The following is an 11,582-nucleotide window of genomic DNA, read 5'->3' on the forward strand; positions in this document are numbered from 1 at the left end:
CATGTGCGTACATTTATGTCAGTTCTGAAACTTTACAAACCTGTAAACGGGAAAAATAATGAGGACAGGTAACGTTGCTTGTTGTCAGTTCAGCTTCTCTCATTAAAATGAGCTCAAGTAGCTCAAGTCATTGAATAAGAGAGTCGCAGGGAAAAGCAACGCACGCACTGCCCCTTGCTGGCAGCACTGAGGTGCTGAAAATTTCAAAGTGCATTAGACAATGGCGCCGTGGCGCTGTCCAGTGCTGAAACCATTTACCAGGGCGGCTCGGTCATGGCGCTGTCCAGTGCTGAAACCATTTACCAGGGCGGCTCGGTCATGGCGCTGTCCAGTGCTGAAACCACTGATAAGGGCCGCTCGGTCATGGTGCTGTCCAGTGCTGAAACCACTGATAAGGGCCGCTCGGTCGTGGCGCTGTCCAGTTCTGAAACCATTTATCAGGGCGGCTCGGTCATGGCGCTGTCCAGTGCTGAAACCACTGATGAGGGCCGCTCGGTCGTGGCGCTGTCCAGTGCTGAAACCACTGATGAGGGCCACTCGGCCGTGGCGCTGTCCAGTTCTGAAACCATTTATCAGGGCGGCTCGGTCGTGGTGCTGTCCAGTGCTGACTTCAGGGCGTCGCAGGTTGAGTCAGCGGTGTCTGAGCTTGCTGAAGATGTTGCTCCGTTCAGTGCTGTTGCACAAGAATGACTAAAAACTCTGAAATGTTGTCGAAACTTGGCTTTTGACTGGGTCTCAACGTGAGGATGTGGTCACTTGTGGCTGTTTTCAGAGGTGCTGACTTGTACGCATGTGATACAGCACGACATCGATGTGGCAGAATGTGCGCCAATAAAATGACATGCATAAAGAGAAAATCTTGAGAAACGTCTATGGTTGCAAAAGCAGGTAAACTACATGCTTGTACTTTATGTTTCTTTGTTGATTACCTAAATAGCCCTTTATAAGTAAAATAAAATAAAATAAAACAATAATAATAATAATAATAATAATAATAATAATAATAATAATAATAATAATAACCCATAACCTCACCCCCACTTATACATCCAGTATTCATACTACACGACTATGGAAAAATCACCATAAAATCTCACCGATTGACCTAAAATGGGAAAGAATTATAATTTTTTGGTGTTTAATGGCTTTACATTATTCTAAGTACAGATTTTCGTTATTTATAACCGATGCGTTACAAAGTGTGTACAGGACATTGAAAACATATCATCATGTTAAGTAATTAGGCAGTTTTTTCGCCTAGGCCGGCAAAATAGGCAGAACCGCCACCGTGTGTGTGTGTGTATGTGTGTGTGTGTGTGTGTGTGTGTGTGTGTGTGTGTGTGTGTGTGTGTTTGTCTGTGTGTGTGTGTGTGTGCATGCAGGTGGGGAATGAAGGTCATGTGTTTATGTGTCTGCATGCATATCTCTATGTTGCAATGTGGTTGTCTGTATGTTTCTGTGTATGTAAGGACTGTGATCTATCTATCTATCTATCTATCTATCTATCTATCTATCTATCTATCTATCAATCAATCAATCAATCAATCAATCAATCAATCAATCAATCAATCAATCTATCTATCTATCTATCTATCTATCTATCTATCTATCTATCTATTACCTTTTCCACTTGGTATCCTCACACTATCAGTTGATAAATACTCAGTGTTGATTTATTTTTAAAATACATTTCAAAGTCTTCGGCTTGGTGGCAAACAGTCATTTACACATGCTTTGTGTAGGCTGTTGTTATTTTTTGCATTTGATAAGTCAGTTCTCCTGCTGGATTTGGAGAAACCTAATGTGGTCACCTTGCAAAGAGTGCCTCCAGCACTTTGGAGAAATGTTTACAGCAATCACAATTTCATGAACTGATCCTAAATCTCAGAAACTGTGGCTCCTCTGGGAGTCGATCCTGAGGTCATACTGATGGTCTCTGCACTGTCTCGGTCTGCCACCAGAGGGCAGCTGCTCCTTGGGTTTGGTGTCTTTTTGTTTCACAGCAGAGGATCCTCAGCAAAATGAGGAACTCTGCAATAATTTAATAATCCAATTCAAAATACAGTTTGTTAAAGTATGCCTGTGAAAAGGTTCCCTCTGTCACCTTTTCACATGTCCAGACTCCCCACATTTTTTAGCTCAATCCCTGTTATCAGCTGAGTCAGGCCACCTGTGCCACACTGGGCACTAAGTGGAGCCACTGATTTGTTAGATTTGTGTTCATTTAGTCAATCAGAAGAGATGAGAAAAGATTTGTCTTAATTAGGTCTGTATGTTTGTAAATGCAGTGTTTGTGAACACTGATGTGCATTAATGTTTTTTTCCCCCTCCTTTTCCCCAGTGGCAGAAAGTTTTTTTTTCTTCTTCTTCAGATTGTTTGCTCCCTCTTAACTTTTCAGGTACTTTTGGTTTGTTTGTTGTTTGGGTAAATAAAACAAGGGTATGTCGAGTCAACTTAAGGGTGCCATAACTTAATGCTATAGGGAAATAGGATCATAAATCTTGTCTTACTTGCCAGCAAGGGAACAACAAAACTATCACCAAAATCCAGATTATACTCCCCTTCATTATCAAATCAGTGCGCGGAAGTGCTGGATGCAGAGAAGAAAAAGAGAAGTTGTGGATGTGAGTAATTTCACCAATTAAAAAAAATACAATGATGTGAATAATTCCCATTTTTAATTAATTTGATTAACTCCAAAATCTCAATAAAATATTATACCGTTTAACGTTTACTGTTGAAAATAGAACTCAAAGAAAAAAAAAATATTGATGACATTGTTATGTCTGAATTTCTATGAAAAGGTCATCATCATTATTATTATAGTTATAGTTAGTTTATATTTATTTCATGCTGAATTATATTCTCATGCCATCAGTCAGCCTCTCTGACAAATGGTGCAGTTTGGTGCCTTTTCTCTCCAAAAGACAAAACTCCATTAACACAACAGGTTTTAACTTTAACTAACATTGTTTCCTGTTTCTGTTTCACACAGAGAGAAAGAGGGAGGAGAACAACACCAACTCTCAGGGTAACAACACTGAACTTCAGTCCCTGATCAAGGCTGTGGATGTGAAAACGGCCAAACTGTAGGAAGAGCTGAAAAAGAAAGAGGAGGAGAGGAAACACTTGGAAGAGCTTTGTGATAAACTGATGAGACAGAAGATTGTAATGGAGAACAACAGAGAGGAAAACAAATTAAAACTGGAGGAAGCAGAGAGAGAGAGAGAGGGATGAGAACGAGAAGAAACTTCAGTCAGTGAGAAGAAAAGTAACAGTCAAGCAGAGAGATGAGACAGACATGAAAAAACAAAAAGACACAGCAGAGACAGAGAAAAATGAAGACCTAAATTTTCTATTAAAGGCCAAAAACAAAAACAAAGAGGAGAAAGTCCTATCTTGAGAAACAACTACAAGATGAAGAGAAAAAACTGGAAAACAAAGAGATTGGACTTACTGAAACATTAGAAAGGAAGACACGAGCAGGGAGCCAGGAGCTGCAGATCAAACTGAAAATGAATAAGCTGAAGGAGGTAGAGAAACAGAGGGATGAGAGAGACTCAAAACTCACCTGTTCAAGATAGCCTACTCTCTGTAACTGCTTTGCTCCATTTTCCATTTTTTTTTCTTTTTACCGTGTGTAGCTTTTGTCTGTTTTATCTGTTGTTTTATTGTACTTGTTTTGTAAAGTGTCCTTGAGTGTCAAGAAAGGCGCTTATAAATAAAATGCATTATTATTATTTATTATTAGGGGAAGATTCAGGCAGAGGAACAGCAGAGAGGAAAACCTCCTGAAAGTCAGGAGGAGGAATCCCACATGGATTTGAAGAAGAGAGAAACAGAGAATCAGGAAGAGCTGCAGGAGAAAGATCAGCTGACTGAGGGAAGAGCTGAAGCTGAAGAAAGACAGGAGAGAGAGGAGTCAAGAGTCAAGTCAAGAGGCAAGAGAGCTTTATTGCTACATATATAGAAATGAAATAGAGTACTCAGGTACTCAGTAGCAGCTGGATAGGTAAAAGGATTAAGAGGTTAAAAGAGACTACAAAATGTATATAGAAAATAAATAAAAGGAAAAAAACACAGGTGCTAGCTCAATCAAGGCAGGCGACCACTCTCCCTCTCAGAGCACGACGAGCACCAAGGAGGGCTCTGAGAGGGCGTCTAACCAGCTAGCTCCGGTGCTCACATCCATCTTCAATCTGTCCCTGGTCCACTCTGTCATCCCTGCATGCCTGAAAAAGTCCACCATCACCCCTGTGCCAAAAAAGACCAAACCAGCCGGTCTAAATGACTACCGCCCTATAGCACTGACTTCTGTGGTGATGAAGTGCTTTGAGAGACTCATCAAAGACTTCATCTGTTCATCACCGCCGAATTCACTGTTCCTCCTCCAGTTCAACTATCGCCCCAATAGGAGTGATGACGCCATCACTCCACCTTCTCCGATTTGGACACTGGAAAAGGGAATTTTAACACCATAGTTCCCCACAGACTGGTCACCAAGCTCAGGGACCTTGGGCTGAGTCCCTCACTCTGCTCCTGGGTTCAGAGCTTCCTGACCGACAGACCACAGGTGGTGAAGGTTGGAGCCCACACCTCCAGCCCACGGACCCTCAACACTGGTGCCCCCCAAGGCTGTGTACTGAGCCCTTTGCTCTACTCCCTTTACACCCATGACTGCACAGCGATACACCAATCCAACATCATTGTGAAATTCGCAGATGACACAGTGGTGGTAGGCCTGTCTCTAACAACAACGAGATGGCTTATCTGCAGGAGGTTGAGCTGCTGCCTTCATGGTGTAAGGCCAACAACAACCCTAACTCTAACCCTCTGAGGACCTGACTTGGACCACACACATCACCACCCTGGAGAAGAAGGCTAGGCAGCAGTTGTACCACCTCAGGTAGCTGAAGAAATTCAAGAGCTCTACTTTGCTGCTGAAAACCTTCTACGCCGTCACAGTAGGGTCTGTGCTTTCTGGAAGCATCACTGCCTGGTACGGCTGCTGCAGCTCCCAGGACAGGAAGGCCACCTGAACAGCACTGCCCTGTCTCCAGGACATCTACACCCGGCAGTGCGGGTCCAGGGCAAGTTGGATTATCAAAGACACTCACCACCTTGTTTCTCACCACCATCTTCAATTTTTTAATTAACCACATTTTATGAGTGTGCATCGGTCTCCTGGTCCTTTTACTTCTTAGTTTATGCTTATTTGTCAATCAAGATGTAAAGCACTTTGAATATCATGCATTTGTTTGAAAGCTGCTATATAAATAAATTTGATTGATTGATTGATTACATCGACACTGTTTGATATTATCACTCTGAGATCTCCACTGTCCGCTGTATTTGAGCCATTTCCTCTTAGTTTCCTTCAACTTGCAACATCTACCTCTGCTTCAATCTTGATCTCACACTAACAGACGTCTGAAGAGTATTTTTTGCCAAGAACATGGTATCATAATAAGACATTTCAGAGTCAGATATAGCCACAATCTGTGAGTTTGAAGACGTGCCACAAGAAACAACACCCAGCGTGAATGTCTGGTAATGCATGACAGCAGACAGAGAGGGGAACTTGAATGCCCTGATGGACATAACTTGTTGACTTTGACTCTGTGACCCAAATGTGTCTCTTGTCTTCAAGTGTAATGAGGAAATGTGAAGAGTGTTTTGCATTATCACATAAAGGAAATATTCAGGAGTTACTTTTTGGCTCTGAGGTTTGGCACTTGTAATGGCTTCAGAGTTGGCTGGGGAGAAATAAACAATAAGAAATAAGAAAGGAATTAAGATGTTGCCACTATCTCTGCTGCCACGGAACGTCTCAACTTGTAAATTTGGGAAGCAGCCATGGATGCTGCCCCCTGGTTTTTACTGTAAATACAATGTTTTACAGTAAAAACCAGCTCAATGAGCACTTGAAGGCCTTAAGTGTGACCTCTAATGGTGAGAGCAAAGCTCTAAATACTGTTTGCAGTCTATATTCAAGATGCAAGAATTGTTAAGCTGCAACTTCTTGGTTGTGTATGAAGCCTTTCATGTTCCTAAATCCATCCTAATTCTAACCTTGTAGGATCAAGATCATCCTGATTAATAGCATCAAATGGCTCAAACTCTTGTCTAATCTCTAATATATAATCTCAGTAGATCTACAAGCACGGCTTTGAAATTTAGTCCTACCTGATCACTGAAATCCTTTAGGAGGAGTGTTGAAAACCTGAGCTGGTGAGCTATCTTTGGAAACCACAGCCAACAGCAAATACATGTAATACCATGTTATCGCCACTAGGTGGTGATCTAAAGATACTTGAAGTGAGGGACAGAGGATTTGTTTAAGTTTAAAAAATGAAGTCGCTTTATTTCATAGAAAAATGGACCACAACATCACAATCCAGTTTGATGTACTAAAAGGACTTCACAATTTCAAAAAAGAGCAAAATATATTACAATATTTGAAAATATATACAAAAGGATTAAAAATAACATATTCCTCAAAAACATAAATCTGTTGCACATCACAGTTTGTATTTAGGCATTTGCAAAAATTTAATTGACCTGAAAGTGCTTTAACAAATGGCAACAATTAGCTGATAAACCTGCAGCCTTTCAAATTGTACCAAGATGAGGACTTTATTGTTGTTTTTAAATATTATTATTATTATTAATACAGATAAATTTTAGGCACTTAAGTTAGGACTCATAAAAACATAGGTGGGTTTTCCTCTCAGCCACAACTAAACTAAAAACTCATTGGCACTGTCATACAATATTCATATAAATACTCTTTTCACAAACAGGCACCAATTTGATCTCCGCCTGCATCCGGTTGATTAAGCTTTCCCATTTGCTCTTCTCAGCACTTGGCTAGTGTTTTCACATGTGCCTCTTCTCATTTTCTACCTTATTGTACATCTTTCTGTTGTAGTTGTAGTTTTTTCATAGCGAAATTCTTCTGTATATTGTTTAAAATTGTTTAAAAGAGGACTTTGGATAAACAGTGAAAGCCACCACAGTCAGAGCAAAGAGCACCACATTCTGAAACTGTGGCAGGTGATCTCTGGTTAAAAAAACAAATAAATAAATAAAAAAACACCCTCAGATTTACATTAGAAGTTTGCAGAAGCACGATCAGAGTTCATGAACTTCCTCAAAACGTAACTCAATAAAGATAAAAGCATAAATTCACCGTTTCCCTTCTTTTAAGAGATTTTGAATTATGTTCACTTTAACACCACAATGACTCAGCATGTTGGTGCATTTCTCTTGTAACAGATAAAATATCAAAATATATAAAAGAAGAAGCAAAAAACCCCAAACCTTTTTAATATATTATTTTTTAAGGTTTTTTTGTTTGTTTGTTTTTTGCATTTTGCTGTGAATTGGGCTGTTCGCTAAAGGGAATAAAAATGGCCAAAAATGGTCAGTCACCTTATGTCGTGCCAAGGTGCACACCAAAGGATTATTGGAGCCATATTTTACATTTTAAATGGCCAAAGCAAGAGCCATGCCAACTCTCAGTGCTACCACGCTAGAAAATGGTAAAATGATGGATGGCAGAAAAAATAAATCCATGAAAACCAACCACAGATCTATATAGCGAACCGCTGAATTGTACCTTTGCATTCGTAAAATGTACCGTTTGATTCAAGTATGTTTTTAATGTCGAATACATCACTGTGTTCAACTATAAAGTATGTATTTATGAATCAGTTTGCATTACAGATCTGAATCTGTGCATGCAGGCCAGTAAACTGATTTATTTCTTCCACCATGTCCAGGGACACCGGGGATGTTTGGAGCTGTTTGTGCAGGCAAAACCCTCACATTGTTGTAAAAAGATGTAAAAACAGCCCAGAACATGTGAGTCACATCACTTCCTTCTGTCTGGACGAGTGGAGAGGGCACCTGCTCGGTCTCAGGTCATCAGGTTTCTGCTTGTGACAGAAAAGTCCACTACTCTTGGTCTAACTCAGCCAGGGCACTGTAGCGATTTTGGTCTCTAAATGAAGGACTCTTTTTCCCATGCAGGGAAGCGTAAGGACCACGCACAGGGAGACTTTTGGAACGGACAGGGGGACTGGGTTTCTGCGCCAAAGGATTGTTGAAAAGTGAAGTGGTCGATCCTGCAGCTGCTTTAGAGAGATCAGGAGTGCTGCGTTTAGGACTGCTGATGTGCGGCGGGCTGCTGCCACGGCTTGGGCTGCGAGGTGGAGGACCACTGTCGTGCACTGGGGCTCCATGTTTTGGACCCTCACTCTGGGATGATTTGCTGAAGGATGGGCGGTTCCTGAGGGGTGACAGTCTTGGCTTTGCGTCACTGTCACTGGCGAACATCTCAGTGTGTGGACTGCGGTCGGTGGGACTTTGCGGTGACAAGCTGGCATTGCCATTACCATTGATGTACTGGACAGAACTAGGGGCCATGGTGACTACAGATGGATGCCTGTTCCGCTGTTCATTTTGCATCTGACTTGTTGACTGGATGTTCGGTATTCTAGTCAAGCTGTTTTCTGAATCCGGAAGCAGCAAGTTATTCTCTGTGATAGCTGCACTGCCACTGGAGGACCTCCTGCTTGTTGCTGGTATCGGTGTGTGGCTCCGTTCTGTGTGAATTCAAGATAGAGGAATTGTCACCACTTGTTTCAGTCCTGACAAAACTTTACAGTCAATGTGTTGTGTGTCATCCTCTTGTAATACAGGATTCTGTAACTTTTTCAATTCAGGGAAAATTTTCTTGTTAGTCCTGCTGTTATCTTCAAATTTACTAGCATTTTTATATCAGTTGGGGTCTATTTAAACCTCCAGAAATGACTGTAATAACATAAATAAATAGCTCTCCCCTCTGATACATCAGAGTTTTTGTGGGAATCAGGTTTCCCCTCCCATGTCCAAAACTAATGTGAATAAAATGTTGATATGTCTCGTATGTTTTATACAGCTAAAGATTTGATGTCAAATTGACCCCAAAGAAACACCAAAGGGTACCAAATGCTTCCAGGACACTGAAAACATACCATCATGTTCAGTTTATATTCACCCACTTGCCCACATTAAAGTAGGAAAGGTCATCAAATATGAAGCAAAACAACAACAACAATGTTCATCAAGTATTTAGAGATGTCAAACATCTCAGGGGTCAGTTTGACCCCTAGGATAAAAGGAGGGGTGAGTCTGAAATGCAAAACAAAATGAAAAAAAAGCTTGTGCAGGTCAAAAAATTGACCTCAAATTAGCACCCAGCTGATGTTCATGAACTCCTCCACCCTCGTGCACACACACGCAAACACACTCATTTGTGTGTTGCGGATGTCCGGGGGTGGGGGGCAGGGGTGTGTGAAGGCACCACTATTTGTATTTGAATTTGCATTTGTTTTGGGGCAAAATAGTTTGAAAAAAGTGGTTGTGGCTTAAACTGGAGGTAGTTTTTTTTGTTTTTTTTTTGAATCGTTGGATTTTAACCACAAATAAACATAAAATGACTGAAGTTCCTGCTTATTAAAACTATATAGGTTTAGGAGACCCACTCTAACAACTATGAATTCTGCAAATCAAAACAAATATAATATAATTTACATTTTATCTGTACAGAATCACACTTTTTTTTCCCTTTTTTTTGTTTCTCAGCTGAGCCTACAGGGGGGGCTCCGAGCCTCCCTGCTAAAGAAACAGAAAATATTCCTGACTTACCAGCTTCCTTTGTCATTTTCTTTGTGACAAAAATTCCAACTCCAACTCCAACTGCAAGTGATAAAAGGCTTGAAACAATAAACCCAACCAAGTATCCTGTGCTTTTATCTGACAAGAAAGAAAGAAAGAAAGAAAGAAAGAAAGAAAGAAAGAAAGAGGAAGTAGCATTAATTTGCATTCCCATGATATGATACAGCTACTGCCTATGATTTATGCATAACTTAGTTCTTGCATTTTCTCTTAAATGTCCCCTTAAGTAGCTTCGAAGTAAGAAAACCCATTATTAAGCTCCATCACTCTGATACTGAGGGACATATTCAAAGCCAAGTGGCCACTGTTTTATGGCTGCAGCATCACATCAAACAGAAAAGAGAAACGTTATAATGTCGGTAATCACTGGGGAAGCTGCAGTTCCAGTGCCATACATACAGTGCTGCTGTCAGATGTTTTAATTTGTACATTAAAATCACTGACATTACATACCCACAGTTAGGTGAACAGTTTTAATGATTTGCTGCGTGGAGACGATGCGGCAGCGGTAGATCCCCGTGTCACTGGGCTGCAGATTGGAGATCATCAATGAGATGTTTCCGTTTTTCATCTCTGTCATGAACAGGTGTGTCCTGAAGACGTAGGCCGGGTTCTTCATCTCGTGTGTCTCGCAGCCGTGACGGTAAAGGTAGACCACGTCCGGTTTCAGGCCCTTCTTGGACCACTCCACTGAGATGTCCTCTGTGGGGTGGATCTCACAAGGCAGCACAACGTTTTCACCGGCCCATGCAGACACCTTCACATGGAGTTGTCCTGAGGACGAAAACACAATGAAGACACATCCGCATTGACTTTAGGGGTTTTCTAAGTCGGAGACATGGGGCCTGCCCCTGGACAAAGCTCAGAAAGAGGTGCCTACTTATAGTTAAGCACAACACCTGGACATCTATGGACATATTGATCCAATGATATGATCCTATAGACATCCAAAAACTGAGTAAGATATCCTAATATCACTGCTCAAGACTCAAGACTATTGCAGGTCCTTCCTTCCTGCAGCCGTCAGACAGCAAGCAGTGCTCCCAGTAGACCACACACTCTCCAAGACTGCACTATAATGTACATTCTTCCTTCTGCTCCCTCAATTCCATCAGCATGTCAAGTGTGCTACAAGAGAAGCAAACACACTGGATAAGGTGTACTCTAACATCAAGATTGGCTACAGGGCTAAACCACTACCTCAACTGTGCCAGTCTGACCACATATCCCTGCTTCTGATCCCTGCATACATCCCCCTCAGGAAAACTGCTCCTACCACCATAAAGTCTGTGAAAAATTGACCTGATGGCGCTTTGAGGTGAGATGCACTCTGCGGGCCCTCAGCCCACAGAAGGCTGCTGGACCCGATGGTGTCTCTGGTTGGGTGTTAAAGGGCTGTGCGGACCGGCTGGCTGGAGTCCTTACCAGGATTTTCAACCAGTCCCTGTCCCACTCTACTGTCCCTACCTGCCTGAAATCCTCCACCATAGTCCCCCTGCCCAAAAAGACCCTCATCACCAGCCTCAATGACTACCGGCCAGTAGCACTAACCCCAGTGGTGATGAAATGCTTTGAAAAACTGGTCTGGATTCACATCATAGGACTCCTCCCACCACTCCTGACCCACACCAGTTTGCTTACTGGGCTAACAGATCCACGGAGGATGCCGTGGCCACAACTCTCCATGCTGCACTGTCTCACCTGGAGCAGCAGGGGAGCTACGCAGTAAATGCACTCAATGCTGCTAAGAGATTCTATTCTATTCTATTCTTCTTTCCCCAGGCCACATTCACCTACCTGCAGACACACACACCACCACACACACACACACACACACACACAGACTGCAGGGGAAGGG

The sequence above is a fragment of the Myripristis murdjan genome, chromosome 18, assembly GCF_902150065.1.
Source record: "Myripristis murdjan chromosome 18, fMyrMur1.1, whole genome shotgun sequence".
NCBI lineage: Eukaryota > Metazoa > Chordata > Actinopteri > Holocentriformes > Holocentridae > Myripristis > Myripristis murdjan.